Here is a 17,903-nt window from a genome sequence, read left to right on the forward strand (position 1 = left end):
ACCAAAAATGGTAAAGTGGATGTAAGGATTATGTTTCATAACCGTCTGCTTTCAGTTGCTTATCTTGAGGAAGAACTGGGTTCAAGCAAAGTGAAGCATACCTTCATGAAGCTTTTACGCATGAACTCTCAGTGGTTTGCTAGTAGGCAGCATATGGCGGGGGAAGGGGACTGGTTTGTGCCGCCGTCGCTTTTGACCCTGTCGCAGTGCCACAAGGCAGGTCACCTGTGGAATGTTGTTTTTATGTGGCTTTGCTGGGGGAACACAACACGTACAGGTGAAAGATGTTCTCGTTACTCCCGGTTCTTCCACCCGTTCCACGGGACGTCGCCGCCAGGGGGCGCTCCCAGCTGCTGTGGTCGCTGGGCCTGAGGTGGGGAAACGGGGGTGCCGCGGCAGGGCGGCCGGGACAGTCCGGAGCCTCCGTTCCTCGGCGGAAACCCCATCCCCAGCAGAGAGGAACCTGCCACAGTGCAGTGCTGGTTTCCACAGCCGGGCTCGTAATCGGCAAAACCACGTGTATCCTCGGAGTTTTCACATCAGAAAGAAACTGTGGTAAGTGGTAGGATGGGTTTGGTTGTTTTTTTTTTTAAGCAGGTCCAGAAAAGGGCAATAGAGAAGGTGAAGGGCTAGGTGCACAAGTGTGGTGAGGAACCTGGGGAGGTTTGGTCTGGAGAAGAGAAGGCTCAGGCAGGACCTTACCGCTCCCTACAACTGCCTGAAAGGAGGTTGTAGGGAGGTGGGGGTCGGTTTCTTCTCCCAAGTAGCAAGAGATAGGAGAAGAGGAAATGGTTTCAAGCTGTGCCAGGGGAGGTTTAGATTGGATATTAGGAATAATTTCTTGACAAAGAGGGTGCTCAGGCATTGGAACAGGCTACCCAGGGCAGTGGTGGAATCACCATCCCTGGAAGTGATCAAAAATTTTATAGCTGAGGCCCTTAATGACATGGTTTAGTGGCCATCTTGGCAGTCCTGGAGAAATGCTTGGACCTGATGATCTTAGAGGTCTTTTCCAACTGTGTTGATTCTATGATTCTGTGATTCTTTGCTTCAAGTACAGTTGATGGAGCTCATTTAGCTCCCTTTGAAGGGCTCAGAGCCACCCTGGTTGTAACCCTGGCTCCTTCAGCCAGGAGGAGGGGGAGCTGAAGTACGGGGGGGGGAGGGGGGAGGGGATGAGGTTCAGTGTCCCTGAAGTGCACATTACACTGAGATGTCTCAAACACCTGTAGAGTAGGAGTAAGCAAGGTCCAATAACAGCTATATAAGTAGAACATAAGACTTTAAAATAATAATAAAAAAACACACATACACACAACTCTACTGAACTTGACATGGCAAATCAAACATGGACCATGCAATAAATCTCTACAACTGATCCAGATGCTTGTTCTTGAACACATGTGCTTCGCTGGAATACATGAGTTATTTCCTAGGTTACTGTATGTTAACATACAGTGTGGTAGTCTATACCCTAGACCTAACTGTCTAACATACTGCAGCCAGGCTCACTGCTGAGGACATTCCACTACCTGAGGTGACACTGTTGATTTCAGAGAAGATAATTTCCGTTACTGTTCGGAATCAAAGCTAATCCCTGGTTTATATCTGTTTACATAGCCTAGACTAAGTTTAGAGTGCCAGCTCTTCGTTCTTCAGTGATTATAAAACTAAAACATTCTCCTGTTGATGTAAGATCCTAGAAGCATCAAGACTTGCACATGCCAAATAAGTATTAAAGTCATGTGCTTGCTCTTTTAGTAACACTATAGTGTGCTTTCACAATTTGTAATGTCCACTGGCCATATGGATTTAAAGTATTCCTGCCCCTCTTCCAATTTTTTCTGACCCTGGCTTGTGGTTTTCAGTGGCCTTCATGCAGTTCACGGCATGTTACACAAATGTTTCTGTTGGTAAAAAGAGCAGATGAGCAACAGGTAGTGAGAAGCAGGCGGAGTATTTTACCTTGTTTCATAAGCAAATGAAATGGCTATATTTTGGATGTGCAATTAGGAAAATACGGCCTTTGTGAGGTCCTTATGGCCTCACATAAGGAGTGCTGTGTGTCAGATGTTACTATTTGAGTTTGGTGCTTCACTCCCCATTTGTTCATCGTATGCACTCAGCAGCTGCTTGCTCACTTGGAAAGCACAGATTCTGCCTATAGCACAGGTGTCAGTTGTACAAACAACAAGTGATAAATGCTCTCAAATAAATGTTTTTAGGTCCTGATGCAAAATCCTTTGAAGCTAGTAGAAAAACTGTCATTAATTTCATTTTGTCTTCAGTTATGCCAGTTTTCAAATTGGGTAGCTTATACTTGTGCTTTCAAATCACTGGCATTTAAAGAAATGTAACCCTGACATTTGTGCAGCAATATTCCTGCTGTTTTCTACCCTACTATATTTCAGAGACTTACTTAAACACAGGGTTTCGGTTTTCTTTGTTTGGGTGGTGTTTGTTTGCTTTCTTGGATATAAAACAAAGTGGTACTTGAAATTATGCACTTTAATCTGAAAACCTGATTCTGACCTTTACTGCAGTTTTACATTAGAGGAATGAAAGCCTTTCTCTGTAGTTTTTTTCAGCACTTACATTATAGGGCATAATGTAGCCCCTGTGCTTTGCTGGCAGAGGTAGGACAGGTCAGTCATACTGAGATGGAATATTGTTCTCTGCATAGAGGTCCAAGCCTATTCATTTCTCTGTGTCTAGTTTGATGAGCAGGACGACTCTTACTGCCTGCTACATGCAAAGACAGGCCCAGTGGTCTTCTCTGTAAGGGAGCAAGTGAATCTTTCCCGATCCTGTTGCATAGCGCCAGCTTTTACTCGGAGTGGAAGAGCTGCCGCCGGCCTCCGCAGAGGGAGACAGGCTCCGGCGACCGGGCCGGGTATCGCCCCGGTGCTGCAAGTGGCGCCAGAAGAGCCGGGCTTCCTCGGGATGCGCCGTTAACAGAGGGAGTAGTGAACGAACGCAGTGTACAGGCGGGGTCAGGGTGATGTCACAGGAAACGCTGATATTACGCGGCTGCCGCCGCCGCTGCCGCTCTGCGGTCGTACTCGGATGCGCTCCAGACGCAGCTCCGCGCACCCACTGCGCTCTGCAACAGGATCATACCCAGCGGGAGGAGCAGGCTGTCGGAACCTCTGAACTGGCCAAGGGGAAGAGAGGGAAGGAAACATCTCCTTTCTCGTTCACTGTAAAGGGAAATAGAACTGATTTATCTGAAACCATCTCTGTGTAAACTTGGTGTGGTGAGTACTGATCAAAACCGTTTCATTATTGTCCCGGAGAACAGTGGGGTTTGTGCCATTTGAACGCATTTGTAGTTACGCATGTGTACATGCTTTTGCATTAACCTCAGCGTGTTATGTGTAATCTACAGGGAGAAAGGGTGAAATGCTTTGTTTATTTTTTAGGGAGTGAAACGTTGAGCTGATTTTATAACTAGTGTTATATCGTTTAAGAAGTAATAAGTGATAAATAGGTAGAAAGGGACATGAAAATACTTAAATCTTAAGGTATAAGAAACTTAACATGATTTTGTCTGAAAATTCTGATATTAACTAACCAAATTTCTGTCTTTGCAGCTGGAGAGAATTAGAGACTCGTTAGTTAGAAAAGGGTCCTTAGGACTCATTCAGTACAGCTGGAGCTCTTTCAAGAGAGGCTGAACTAGGTGATTAAGTGGTATAGACTTTCTTACTGAATATTCCTTTAATCTTACTGACACTGTTGTACCTGAAAGAAGTCATACTCGAGTTATTTCATAATTAGGTTTTGTGTTGTAATTGCACAACTAAGATAAAGCTTCTATTATGTTTGGACTTGCTAGAGAAAAAGTTTGAGTTTGAAGCTTGTACATGTGCTGGGGTGTTACTGTTAGAGTTCTTTAGGACAGACACCAAAGTTATTTATTGAAATGTAATTGCCCACTATTTTGTTTCCCTGAGAAACTATTGAACAGTGGTATGTGATTCCATGCCTTCCAGTGTCAGTTGATAGTCTTGCCACTTCCTCAGCTTTCAAATGTGATATCCTCTGGTTTTACACATACAGTTGCATTACTGAGATTGCTACTTCTAGCCGTTTGCTTGTGTGCATGTAAGCAGTGAATCTGTAGAATCAGGAAAAGAAATCTTATTTCTGAAGGATAGTTTAGAAATAATACAGCCTATAAATTTGCTCTACAATGATTTGTTTAGTCATCCGTATAACTTATAGGGTCTGAGATTGGAATAATAATAAAAATAGCTGAGTTTTTTTCTTCTCTGCCTTAGTAAATTTATGCCAGATACTGGGTGTCAGATTTTGCTGCTCTTACAATTGTGCCAGTGCAGGGTTTTCCCATCGTATTGGAGATCTTGGTTTTCATTTGCAGTAATAATGCATGTAGCAGTTTAAACCTGTTTGGATCAGTGAAGTGCTAAAAGCCTGGTTGTTGTGCTTTGAATCTGAGGTCCTTTCAGTGGATTGGAAGGAGACACACTAAGTCTGTATAGTAAGACCAGATCAGAATCTATGTCTTTCTTTAAAAGTACCTATGCTGTGATGCTGTCTGAAATTCTCAATTAAAAATAATAATTTGTATTTTCATAGTATGAACTTTTGTAGTCTACTTAAACTCGCATTGACTTCACTGCATATAGGGCAATCCCAAAGTCTTTATACGACTGAAAGTCTTCAGCACAAAAGGTACATGGTGATGAGAAATCAAAAGGATGACACTTGGGAGAGAATGCATTCATGTTGTTTTAATGATCAGTGCAGTAGGAGCCACTCTCTTCAGAATTGCAGCAAAATGATTTAGATACTTATGTTCTTCTCAAGTAACTAGTTTGGGACTGCCCATATAGAAGGTGTCAGGCCATACGTGTGTTTGCAGGTTTGATGCCAGAATCTACATTATTTGCAGATTAAGCAAAAACAGTGGCAGGATAGTGATGTAGAACAGTGTGATTGAACTTCTTAGCAGGCAGCACTGAGGACCTGAATACACAGTGTGCAAGTTCAGGAGTTACATGATGTGTGTCCTGTCAACATCAAATATTACTGTTCTCTGAATTCCTGATCAGCTGGAGTTTTCCTCTGCATCAAGAAATGTAGTATTTGTCCCTTTGAATAAGCTCTTTCTGAGACAACTGTTGAAATCCTGGCCCACTGAGAACCAGTGGGATTTTTTTTCCACTGACTGTCAAAAGGGCCAGATATAAATGTGTGTATTTTTCTGTTGAAGGAATTATGCGTACATCACCTACTCAGTTGCTTGCGTCCTTGTAGTTTGTTGGCAGCTGTTTTTTTGATAACTTGTGCAATTTTTGAATGCTTAGATTGAAAAACGCAAATCTGCATGTCTCATTCTGGGTGACTAATGTCTTACCTGACCAAATAAAGGGGCTTACTCTGGGAACGCAGTGTTGTTCTGTGGGCTGTCTGGATATTGCAGTCTAGGTTTAGACTAGGATAAGATTAAGAACAAAGAAAGCTGAGGGAGGAAAGCACACATACATTTCCTTCACCACCAGTATACTTCCAACTTAATTCTGTGTTCTGTGCATGCAGGTTAATCTGCTGCCTCAAATGGCATTCTTGCGTGTACATAGCTTGCTATGTAGGATTGGGCCCAAGAGTTCACAGAATCATATGTATAAAAAATTCAAACCAGTCCATGGCCATTTGGAAAATACTATTGCTACCAATGCATTTTTAATAAAAGCGTTTACACAGTGATGTTTCAAAAGTATGTATGTAGCTACTTCTATAGTGAATACTGAACAGAAGCTATTTATGAAAGTAATTGAAGGAATTTCTCCAATGAGAAATCCAAGACTACAGTTAGGAAAACAAAATAGACCTTTTTAAAAAGTTGATCCCATCTCTTCCCAGCTTGTTTATAGTGTTCTTGATCTGCTAGCAAAATTCCTTCTGTGCTTCTGATTAGCTGTCATTCCTGTGGGGTGTATACACAATATTGGCATTAATTTAGTGTTACGGTCATCTCTGTTATAAAGCTCACGTAGCCATGGGTTTCATATGTGGTGGTTTCCTTTGTTTAGCTTTATGGTCGTTGAAAACAGCCTCTTAGTGGCTCATATAACTGTTTTGTTACTGGGAAATATTCTAAGTCTTTGGTGTAGCAAATTGTCAGAGCTCTGGAATTAACTATATTCCTGATACTGCTGTGTCAAGGAAGGAGTGAATACTGTTACTAAAACTGATGTGGGTTGTGACAAACAAGTAACTTCAAGCAGTAAAAGAAATCTGAAAGTGTGTTTATGTGTTTGTGTTTTAGACATATAATGTAATATCTTATTTCTGTGTACATATGTGCAATATATGCAGGTCTATACAGTACTGATTTTTATTACTTCTAACATACCAACTAAAGTGATACACATTTTTAAAAAGACTTTCAAAGTAAATTAGTCCTAAACCTCATCATTTGTTTAGAGAATTGTGAGTCATGAGTATTAATATTTTAAATTGAATACATTTGAATGTAGTTTCCTTTTAATATTTAAAAGAAAAAGGAGAAAGATTTCCATGGGTTTTCACAGCCATTTTTTTTTTTTTCTTCTTGCACTCATACTGGCAATTCTGATGTTTTCAGTGTAACACACTTGCACAAAGGGCAGCAAAAATTAGCCTTTTACTTACTTGTTATCTTGATGGACAGTTACACAGCCAGTGCAGTACAGTATCAGAACTTCTTATTGAATTTGTTTCCATTATAGCATGTGTTTTTAGCAATACTTTCTCTTTTTTGCCCTGGGAGTCTGGGCAAAACTGAACTGCATTTTCAGAGTATTGTTTTCCCGTTATCTTTCATGCATATCCGCCTTAGTCTCCCAAGGTTGTTTATACTGTTTACATTTTCCCAGCAGTCATTTTTTTCCTGCCCTAGTTCTGTGCAAACACTTTCAATCATCGTTGCAGTATACACTGTCCAAAAGAACAGAAGTGATTTATTTAGAGTTGCTTTTCCTCAGAAAGACAAATTTGAAATGTGCTTAGCTGACTGTAATGCATTAAAAAAAGACTTTCCATCAGAGAAGCAATGCACTCATTTTAAGAAAACAGATTTTCAGCTGGTGTAGATTTGCATGTGTCTCTGAAGCTGTTACCTCTTAATATGGCATATATACCACCCAAGGCTTTTGTTACAGTTTTGGCCACTATTAAGCTGTAGCTGACTGCTAAGATACTAATTAAATTTTAGAAAATAAAACACTGTTTTATTTCTGGATATATGCCTGGATCATGGAGGCCTTATATAAAAATATCCCAAACAAAATTAGTGACAGACTTTTGTTTAATGAAGCCTGTCCCAGTCTGACTTCCCATTTAATACCAATGGCAAGGAGCAAAACACAGTGGTGATTGGGGCTTATTTAATTATTTATAGCAGCTACATCATATACTGTCATATAGTTAGCTGTGTTTAGGCAGGATATCTTCTTAGTTCCTAAAAACTATATGCTTTCCATGTATTCTCTGATAATTCAGTGCTTTAAAACTGCACAACCTTGATGCTTGCATGTGCATACAATGTCACTCTTTGTGTTACCTTTGAGTTTTCCCCCTTTGTTTTCTCACCCACTCTCACAGCGGTAAAATCTTGGAAATTAAAGTTAATAAATTTTGTATTATTTTAGTAGTGGCAATACTGGTAGAGTTTCATTAAAGCAGAAGATGTGCTGAGAATGTAGTATATCAAAACTAATTCTTTTAGGCTGCAAAAATATATTTATAGTAATATTATCAGAATGGGTATAGTTTGTCTGCCAGTATTGTGCTCTATAATCCTTCCTAGATAGAAACTTGAAAATGCACATTTTGAAAGCGAGTAAAACCTTTAGTCATCATCCTATTTTCCTCTATGTTTGCATGTATGTATTTACTTACTGCCCTAAATGAAGCAAAAAGTAGGATATTCTGCAACCCTTTATTACTAAAAGGGTGCATTTTTGCGATGAATATCCTGTAATGTTCTGTAGAATGAGGATATCTGCCCTTTTGTTTCTGTTACTGAAATCCAGCAGGTTTCACTCTGGGGATTAAATAACGAACATTTTGCAAATGGTGATAAATTTGTTTGGGAGGTGTGATGTAGAATTTAAAAGTCTTTGTTCTAATACATCTTTCCAGGGTGACTTTTTGACCATGCAAGCCTTTTTCAAGTTTCTTTTTCTGATGACATGATTTAACGGGTAGTGTTCATGAACCTGCATATCCCTTTGAACACAAAAAATGACACAGAAGTTATTATTGGACTATACAATACTAAATTTTACCCATGGGTGTCAATTCTGAAACAGAAAGAGCTGGAGATCAGTTGAATATTGCCTGTATTATATTAAAAATTATGTTTATCACCTTCTTCGGGAACCAGAATGATTCTTTTAGTCAGTGGAAATTCTGGTTACACAGATAATGTGTTTCCAGTTATGATGAATCCAGGGAGGTGATCTACACTAGGCTTCTGCAACTGAACACATTTACTGAAACAGTATACATACTGTTCTCTGTTTGAATTAGCTAAAATTTACATGATACGAGACTAATTATCCAAAGTTTCATGGTAAAAATATTTGGAGAAGAGAAACGTTTTCACGTTTCACTGAGTTGCTAGGAGAAGAAAGTCAATGCTGTGGGGTTTTGGGGAGGGATGGGTAGAAAGAAAAAAAAAAGTCTTATTGTGCAGAGTGTTTCTTTAGGGAATGTGTTTGTTGCATTGTGGTGCAGTTTTACATGAGTGTATAATTCCATGTTGTGTGGAATTGGAGCATGACTGTAAAAAACTTGTGGGTTTCCGGAGGGGATTCTTTATTTCCCATACCATGTCAATGCCACCTTGTACTAAAACAAATACCTCAGCAGGCTGATTTGGAAGGCCATCCCCAAACACAAGTCTGTTTTCCAACAGAATCAAGTTGATTTTTATAAATACATGCATGCATACATGCATTTTTATACCTGCATAAATATATGTACATATATTTTTTACATGTGTTTAGATGTTTTACATATATATTAAAAAAAACATCAAGACACAGAACTTGAAACCTCAAGCCACTTTGAATAATCACATTTCCTTTCTCTCGCTTCTTTCCCCTGTTTAAGCCCCCATCCTGTTCCATTTTTGATTCTGTTCAACTTCCTTTCCTGTGAGGACTCTGAATGAGTCACTTTGCCAGGCATTAAGAATGTGGCTTGACAATATTTCCAAAAGCTTATCCTACACTGACTTATGCAGATGAAATTAACCTCTGTCTTATTCTTCCTCTCAAAGAGAAATGTGTCTTCACATGTCTAGTTTCTTGGAAGGGGGATGTGGGAGTGAGAACCCTTTCCATAAATGACTATATATTGTAATTTATATTGTTCCTAGTCCTCTTCCTTGAAGAGGAATAACAGATGTGTGTACTGTAAACAGAGTATCATGATTGGTAAACTTTCTTAAATTGATCTAGCATTTAGTCAGGAAAAAGTTAGTTTAAACAAGTTCAGGAAAGGCAAATAAAGGTCCTTTCCTGAGTGCCATTCAAGTGTTCTTTGCATGGCCACCATTCTGCATTCTTCTTTTTTTTTATTAAATATGTTGTTTATTGTGTCATAATACATTGAAGGACACCATGATTGTGCTTTTTTCCCTATGTAGCTAGGAGCAACTGGAAACAGCTAAAATGCTTAACACTAAGTAGGCACCTGAACAATGAAATTGTAGCCTTTATTGTGGTTATGTGCATGCCAGTGTAGTATGGGATTTGTGTTGGGTTGTTGTAGGGTTGTGTTTTTTGTGGTTTTTGGGTTTTGTGGTTGGTTTTTTTTGGTGCTCTTTGGGTTTTTGGTTTTACATTTTTCCTTCCCTCGCCCCTCCCTCTTTCAGAAGCATTGAGTAAAAACGGATGGGGGGGGGGAAATGTTTCTAATCTGGTAATCATGTATGTACATCAGGAAATAAAAGCCTTTCTGCTGAAGACAAACAGGGATAATTATAGTCCTAGAGAAGAATAACTTTGGAAACCAATACAGAAATGAGAGTAAGAACTCCCACCAAGTTAAACACTGCTATTCCAGTGTTCTCCTTGCCTCACAGTGCTGGGGAATCTTGTACTCTATCAGTTTTCACTAAGGGAGATCAGAAAGATTATATCCCTTCTATAATTGCCTGCCTGTTGTGTCATAAGTGTAATTAACATTAACACCAGTGAGCAAAGTAGAAATAGCAAATTTGTTTATTTGCTACTACAGTGTAGGTTTTATATAAAACAAGAGTAATGGTTACAACTGGAAGATCAAACAATTCTGTCTGGAGTATACTCATTGGGTATTCATTTATATTAATTTAAATTTCTGTGGGGTTTTTTTTCTGTAAATGCTTCATTTCTTGCTAAACGAGGTGATTTAAGCAGTCTTCAAGTCTTGACAATGTTATTCTGAGACTGATTATGGAAGTCACAGCATGGTCTTACAGGAGCCTTTTGTCTCCCCACCCCACATGCTGGATGTGCTATCTCAGCATTTGCAGAGTTCCTAGGAAACTAGGTGGAAAAACATCATTCAGATGTTTTTAACCTTTTAGACTGAACCACTGAGATAGCTTCTGGGCCTAGGTCTTGTTTTCTTCTTCCCCAGTTATCTCAGAAGGGATTGTAGAGTTTTTTCTCTAGAGAAGATCCCTCTTCTAAAAACTATGCATGCAATCCAAGGCTAGAATTCAACTAATGCAGTTTAACTGGACACTTTTTATTTAGAGCTACAGAGATCAAATAGCCTGCTGACATGCTAAGCTTTTCCTAGAGTCATGTTACAGCCCAGTGAAGGACATGGCAGTCATTCAAGGTTTGATGAAAGGATGGCAAAATACTTGCAGGGGCACTGGGGCACCAAAGTATGTCAATGTATACTGCCATCCTTAAGGTGAAGTGCGTACAGTTAGGGTGAAATCAGCACCTAAGAGTCCAGATTCAAAGCAGACTTTAGGGACTAATTGCAATAAGCTTTTAAAGTCAGGTTAGAAAAGGTGGAGAGACACTGTTGAAACACATTTTCTCCAATGAAGACAGACTGGCATGATAGACAGTTATCTGTAATACCTCAGCTTTTTCAGGGAATGCACATTTGCCAAGCCAAAGTGTTTGAAAATAGCATTATGCCATACAGGAATTTGGGATGTCTTATGCCAGAGGTTTATTTTTTTTTTATTTTTTTAATTTCTTCAGCCCTTGTGTTTCTTACATTTCCAAGCTGTTATATTTTTAAACATTTACGACTTTTACGCAGGATGGTTGTCCAAATCCTTCTTCCTTGAGCACCAGGTAACAATAAAACAATGAAGTCTGGTAGCAGGGAAGATACAATGATGGAAGGAATGAGAAATGCACAAAGAAAATAAATCTGAACCTCAAAATGTAGTTCCCACAGAAAAGTGAACTGTGAACAAATCATGAAATGGAATGATATTGCCTTTATCTTGACCTCCTAATTGCAGAGCCAAAGCTGAGTGAGGTGTCCTGTGACCAGTCAAAAGCCATTTCTTTACATGCATAGCCACTTGGATAATCTGAAAGATTCCTTTAGATGGTGAGAAATCTGTATGCAGAGTTGTGTGTATGACATGAATTTACAATAGTGTCTTTTCAGTCTTTTAATTTGGCAACAAATGCAGACGCTGGGTTTCAATACACAATCTAGTTAAAATGCCAGTAGCTGTGGTGGTCAGTTAGCTCATTGTTTCTCACATGAGTGAAGGTGAAACATTCAGCTGCCACACATGAAGATGCTTATTACTACACCTTCTCTTCACCTATAAAGGGAAAGGTTCTTATTTCTGCTACTGTGGTAACTTTAAATGTGATTATAAGACTCAATAATCTCTCAGAAATGAAACCTTTGATTTTCCTTTTTCATTCCCATTCTTCATGTCATTTGTTGTCCTTCATAGATAAAATGGTTCTTCTGTTTTTCTGGGTTTACAGATCCTTCAGCCATTTATGGGTAAATATTTTTCTCTTCTTCAAGTTATGCAAAGATGTGAGGTTGTTTTTTAAGGCTCCACATCCAGTTAACAGCCCACTCAAAACTTCTCTCAGTGTGGCAGGGTCTTTCTGTCACCTCTATTATGTGGCATGATTTGTGCACATGCAATCCCACATCACATTGGTTCCTTTACTGCCATACATCCGCTATTAAAAAAAGTGCTGAATGAGAGTAATAGAGAAGAACAATGGGCTATTACAGGATGTTCAAGACAGGGTCATTACAGTATATTTTCTTGTGCAGTCTTGTTATAAACAAGCTTCATATTTACCACCTTGTTTCATTTGTTAGCACCCTATTGTTAGTAAGTGTTGTAAAGCTACGAACTGCCTATTTTCTAACAAAGCTCAATTTTATTAAATGCATTCAGTATTTAGAATAAATTTATGTTTTTTATCTGTATTCAACATTTATTTATCATTATTGGTAATGAGTAAAAGGGCCAGGAAATTTTTCACTATCAAACTGCAAATTAGCCCTGGCGTACTTAGCAAACTGAAATCACAGTGGCTTATGATGGGCTCTTGAATCTGAAAGTCTAGGTAGGTTATTTAAAAGAAAAACATTTTGCTTTTGAAGTTGGAAAAGAAAACAGCTTATTCACAGTGCTGCTTTTTGGCATACAGGGTAATTTGGTGTTTGGTGGTTTTTTTTCCCATAATTTCCAACACTTGGAATCCAAAGGGTCAATCTGATGTAAAAGGTGAAGATAAAAAATAGCATCTAGTGGGCTTTTGAAGCAACTTGGCATGTTTCTGTGACGTCTGATTATATTAACAATTCTCTAGCTGAAGATGCCCACTAATAGGCACAGCTGAAAACATTTAAGATTTCCAGCTAGTGTGAAATAAGGAGTTCATGCAAGAGGAATCATTCAGATTTGGGATGGGGATTCAGGGTTAGTAGAATAGACTTGAATGCAGTCCACAGGGAGCTGGGAAGCTGATGGAAACTGCATATGTTTCCAGCATTGTATGAAAATCTCTCAGTCTTTAATCACATCATTTTCTTAGATGTGAAAATGGTCTTTTTTTTTTTTTTCTTTTTGTGTGTATGTGTGTGTTCTTGGAATAAACATAATTTGGAATACTGGGATATACTTGTGTAATCTACCAAATGGAAAACTAAGGGTACTGTAGGTCAGTTTTGATGTTAGCAGAACTGTGAGACGGAAGTCTGGCAGCTGAATATCCTACAGCATGTCTCAGGGACACAACAGGAATATGCATGTGAGTCTGGTTCTTGCATAATAAGAAACGTATTAACTGACATGAAGCAGATGAAATTTAAGCTAATGCTACTCGTTAAAAGCTTTTTTAAACTGTACCACTCTTACCCAGTTTGAACAATGGCTTGTTGGAAATGTTTGGTACCAACTATTTTTCTTTAGCTCTGACTCCATTTTGCATTTGAGTCTTCAATCGCACAAAATCCTTAAAGTCACAAGTAGTATACTCTATGCAGTTCCACATACTTAGTGAAACTGTACGGATGATAATCAGAGCAAAAAACAAGGCCATGAGTTTGCAAAACCAGTTGTGATTTAAAGGGGATTACAAATAGACAGGGGGAAAAACCCTAGTGATCAGCAAGAACATATTGGAAAGTATGTGTTGGAGAAAACATCTTTTGTCCACTGTGTCCATGTTACTACTCCTTTTGAAAGGTGTGACAAAGAGGGTGCTAATTATTTACCATGCCTAATGTTATTTGTATAAATTTAATAAAGAGTATTAATATATGGCTACATATAGGAAGGGGAGTGTGTACTGCTTCATGTAAAAATAAAGCAGATTGGCAATATTTCTGTCACGTTGACTAAGTGTAGTAGTTAATGTGTTCCTCACAAAACACCACATGATCTTACGTGTGTGAGCAAGCAGGTTTTTGAACTGGAAAAGCTCCCAGAAATATATGTGGATTTCCAGAATCCATTTGTAACTTTTTAAAGCAAGCACTTAAATTCTTAGGACGCTGAACATGGCAGAAGGATTACATGTGGTAATTTTTTTAATTGGCTGAAGTTTCCTAGAGGGTGACTGTTTTACAGAGCTCTGGGTTTCTTGGGTGTATGTCATGAAAGGAAGGGGACCACAGATGTGGTTAAAAGTGATTTCTGTTGGGTTTCCAATGGGGATAACTTGCAACTGATTGCTGAAAATCTTTCTCTTGACTCTCATGAGAGATTTTAAGTGTCCTCTAGTAGAAAATAAATTAGTTCCACAGAGGGAGTTGTTTCCTGACACTGAGCACTTGGTTAGCAACTTCCAGTACTTTAAGATGTTGTGGGTCATATGGATTCTGTGTGTTTGTGGCCCTTCGGGCTTAATAGAAAGGTCACCAAGTTATCAAGCAAATGCTGTTTGAAGAGATTCAGCTGCTGTTCCTCCTTCACTATTAGAGAACCTCAGCTTTCAAAGAGAAAACAGTGCTGCTTTTGTGAATTTGCCAGTATCTATACCTTGTTTTCCAGCTTAAAACAGCAAAAGAAAAATAAAACCACTTCAAGTGTAACTCTCTTCATTTCCTTTGTGTTTATTCCATCTGATCCCACTGACTCTTTTTTCATCTAATGTAATTTCTATGTAGCAACCAAGTACATCTTTGCTACATTTGTTGTGCTGAGTCTTGGACTGCTGCCTTTCCAAAACTGTCTGGATCCCCAGATGTTTAGGAGAATGATTCCCACTTCTCTGCAGACCTCTGAAAGAACTTACCATGGTTTCTACATGTAACCTGAGAGTATATGTTATAACAAAACAAAAAATAGAATAATCCTTGCTCAGCAAACCTATATAAATAATGTAAAAAGGTGACGCCCAGAAATCTTCTTCTCCCAGTAGACTTCAGCTTACTTTATCCTGATTGCATGAGGGTATGTTTATCAGAAGACCTGTTTTTAAGTTGCATATCTTTCAAAGAAGTGCAAGATTTACTACATGTGAAAATTCTAGTTATGTGATCGTTTCCAGGAATGTAGCTACCTCTGGTTTTGTATCTAGTTTTAAGGGATAGCTAAGCTAAAATCAGTCTTTTATTTTACTTCCTTCCAAAATATAGTTGTCATGTTATCATTAGTGATAGAGGATCCCTTTTCACAGTCTTTCAGTGAATTCACCATTTTCCTTTTTTGTGTAGGGAAGGTGGCCTTTGTTAGCATCCTGTTTTATTTGTCAGTCATATCTGTAAGCTGCAGGAATCCTGGGAATCCTGTGTGTGAAGTCACAACACAGCGCTGAAGAAAGATACTTGATCTTTATTAGAAAAACCATTTGGTAACAAACTGCATAATGCTGTGACTCCTGTAAGGTGTTTAAATAGCAACAACTAGCACTTTATTAAAGTCCTCTTGTATTCCCCAAAATTCAGGCTGTACTGTACTGTGCATGGGTAAGGAATGGGGAGAGAGTTATTACTGATCACTCTGTCTGTAAAGTTCAAGTGCCTCTGCAGTTCCTACTCTTTTGCTAGAGTTAGAATCAAAGTACTAAAATACTATAGAAAAAGGCTGCTCTTGCATTATTTCTGACAGGCCTATAACCTGGGAGTATCTAAAATTTTATCAGAAAGCATGTTCTCATGAGATTCCTGTCCAGATTTCCAGACCAACTAATGTAGAACCTTACCCAAAAAAGTGTAGATACTTACACAATCACAGAGTGACAGCAGAGCTTTTGGTTGAGTTTATTTGGTGATGTGTTTTTGTTTTGATTTGATTGGTTTGATTCTTTTTGTTGCTGTTTGTTTGAGGCTTGGATTTTCTTTTCTTTTTTTTTCCTTTTTTTTTCTTTCTTCCAGTTCTTGTAACTTTTTATATAATGAGTTTTACAGAATTTTATCTCTCTCCTGTTTTTTTGTTCTTCTCAGCTTTGTAAAAACTTCCTTTTTATCTTTCCCTTGTCAATGTTTTTTTTGTTCAGATTGATCATTCTCCTTTCTATTAGATATAAGTGCCATTTTTAACAGTCTCTTAAAGTACAGAATGATGAGAATTTTGCAGAATGAACTATAGAACCTGTTCGTACTCATTTTCCAATTACGACTATCACTCATCAGGGGATGAAACTGTTAGTGGGTGGATATTATTTAAGAAATCGTTTTTTTCTGTGCTTAGTTTCAGGTAGATCTAACAATAAGCTTGCATGCTACTGCTGTATCAAATTCGCCTTACTAACAAATCTTTGCCAGTTGTAAATGCTTCATAGTTTTAGACACAGTCAACTGCTTCCTTAATACTACTCTAGAAGTACAACTCGTGCAAAAATAAGTCTGGAAAAGCTCTGTATTAAAGAAGTGGCCACCATGAGCGAACAGCTTGTTTGCTAGACAGTGTAATGATACAGTTGTCAGTGCTATTGCTGTGTTAGCATTCATCAGTAATTAATTCCCTTGCTTGACCTAGTGCTCGGAGAACATGTTACCATTCTAGTAGTCTTGCCAAGCAGCTGGTGCTGTTTCTTGCGGGTTTTTGTTGTTTGTTTTTATCTCGGGGAAGTAGGGTAGATCTCACTGGAAATATTTCTCATCTTTCACTGATACAAGTAAGTAAACATAGTAATTCACAGAAAAGCACGCTTGACATAGATTGCCCATGTAGACAAATACGTATTATGCCACCACATATTGTAGTAACTCGTTTGTGTTTCCTAGATTGTAATAGGTAAACCAGGAAGATAGGCGTGGTTTGAATTTTATTTATAATATTAGCATCACTGTTCTCTTAAAATACAGTTTGATGATAATGTAAGTTTAAATTAATTTGCCTTTTAGGAGGAAAAACTTTATCTGTGTGCTGAATATGAGGGAGAAATCGTTGGTCAGCACTATTTGTGACTACAGAATTATATTTGGGTGCTCTTTTAGAATTTATCATTATTTAGTTTTATGTATTTTCCTGAGGAAAAAGTACTTCTCTAGAATCTATATACTGTTACAGCTGCTCTGAGGAAATATTTGCATATAGGAATAGTGTTGATAAGATTATTAGGTGAGAGACCAGTGAAAAAATATTGACTCTGCAAAAGTGAAATCCAGCTCTTGGAGGACTGCTAGTGGGTTTTGCATTCAGCAGACCTGTGCTGTTGTGTTTGTATCACTTTCAATTCAGGAAACATTGAGTTTATATTTTAAATTGTACTTATTAAATAAATTATTGTGCCTCTGTGTACTCTGTTAGAAAGTACATTACTCTGGAGAAACTTGCTTGTGCTTGGAAGAACATTAAGTATATAGAAGGCTACATGGCTTACTGAGCTATGCTGCTGCTTATTTGTTGAACTGAATTTGTTCATCAGTTCCTAATACTTGGGCTTCAGCCTTAGCACCCTCCCACCCAGGCTAGCATAAATCTGTGAAGGATTTTCCTGTCCATTTAATGTGCAGATCTGCTGCAATAAAAACAACATAATGGAAACCACATGCTTACAAAATAAGTCACATCAGAGAGGACTTGCTACTAATAGTCTGTTCTCAAGTTTGACACAGTTTAGATGTGTGCTTACATTTGCTGATAAGCTTAATTCTGTTTTTCTTTGCTCATAATTTATGAACTGGCTCCTGGTGACTGCACCTAACTGAGTAAGTAGCCTGTTTTTTACAAATTTTAAGTGGCTATCAGATAACTTCTGTAACATGAGGACCAGAAATTTTCTGGCTCAAGCACTTTCAAGGTGCTGATGGCCTATATATAATTGTATCAGATATTCATGCCATGTTTTATACAGATTTGTACCTCACTATTAGAGCTGTAATTCAAGAAATGAAAAAAGCTATGAACATGCCAAGTCTACACTAAACTAAAGTGCAAGTTTGTTTAGACATAGTGAGATTGAACTCTCTTTGCCACTGTTACCTTCTCT

The 17,903-nt window shown here is 38.4% G+C and overlaps 1 protein-coding gene across 2 annotated transcripts in view; it reads left to right on the forward strand.

The window, feature by feature from the left end:
- The first annotated feature begins 462 nt into the window (after positions 1-462).
- The window catches only part of CALCRL (calcitonin receptor like receptor), an 81,590-nt gene continuing 64,149 nt past the window's right edge, over positions 463-17,903 (forward strand). Inside the window, exon 1 of one of the 2 annotated variants that reach the window (XM_061364650.1) lies at positions 463-562. The gene's annotated coding sequence lies outside the window, so the exon portion shown is untranslated. Of the gene's footprint in view, positions 563-3,049; positions 3,258-17,903 lie in introns of those variants that run through there. The other variant, XM_061364649.1, reaches the window with a different exon arrangement.

Source organism: Neopsephotus bourkii, unplaced genomic scaffold, assembly GCF_033783945.1.
Source record: "Neopsephotus bourkii isolate Nb327-2 ecotype Australia unplaced genomic scaffold, CSIRO-AGI_Nbou_v1 NB_1245, whole genome shotgun sequence".
Taxonomy (NCBI): domain Eukaryota; kingdom Metazoa; phylum Chordata; class Aves; order Psittaciformes; family Psittacidae; genus Neopsephotus; species Neopsephotus bourkii.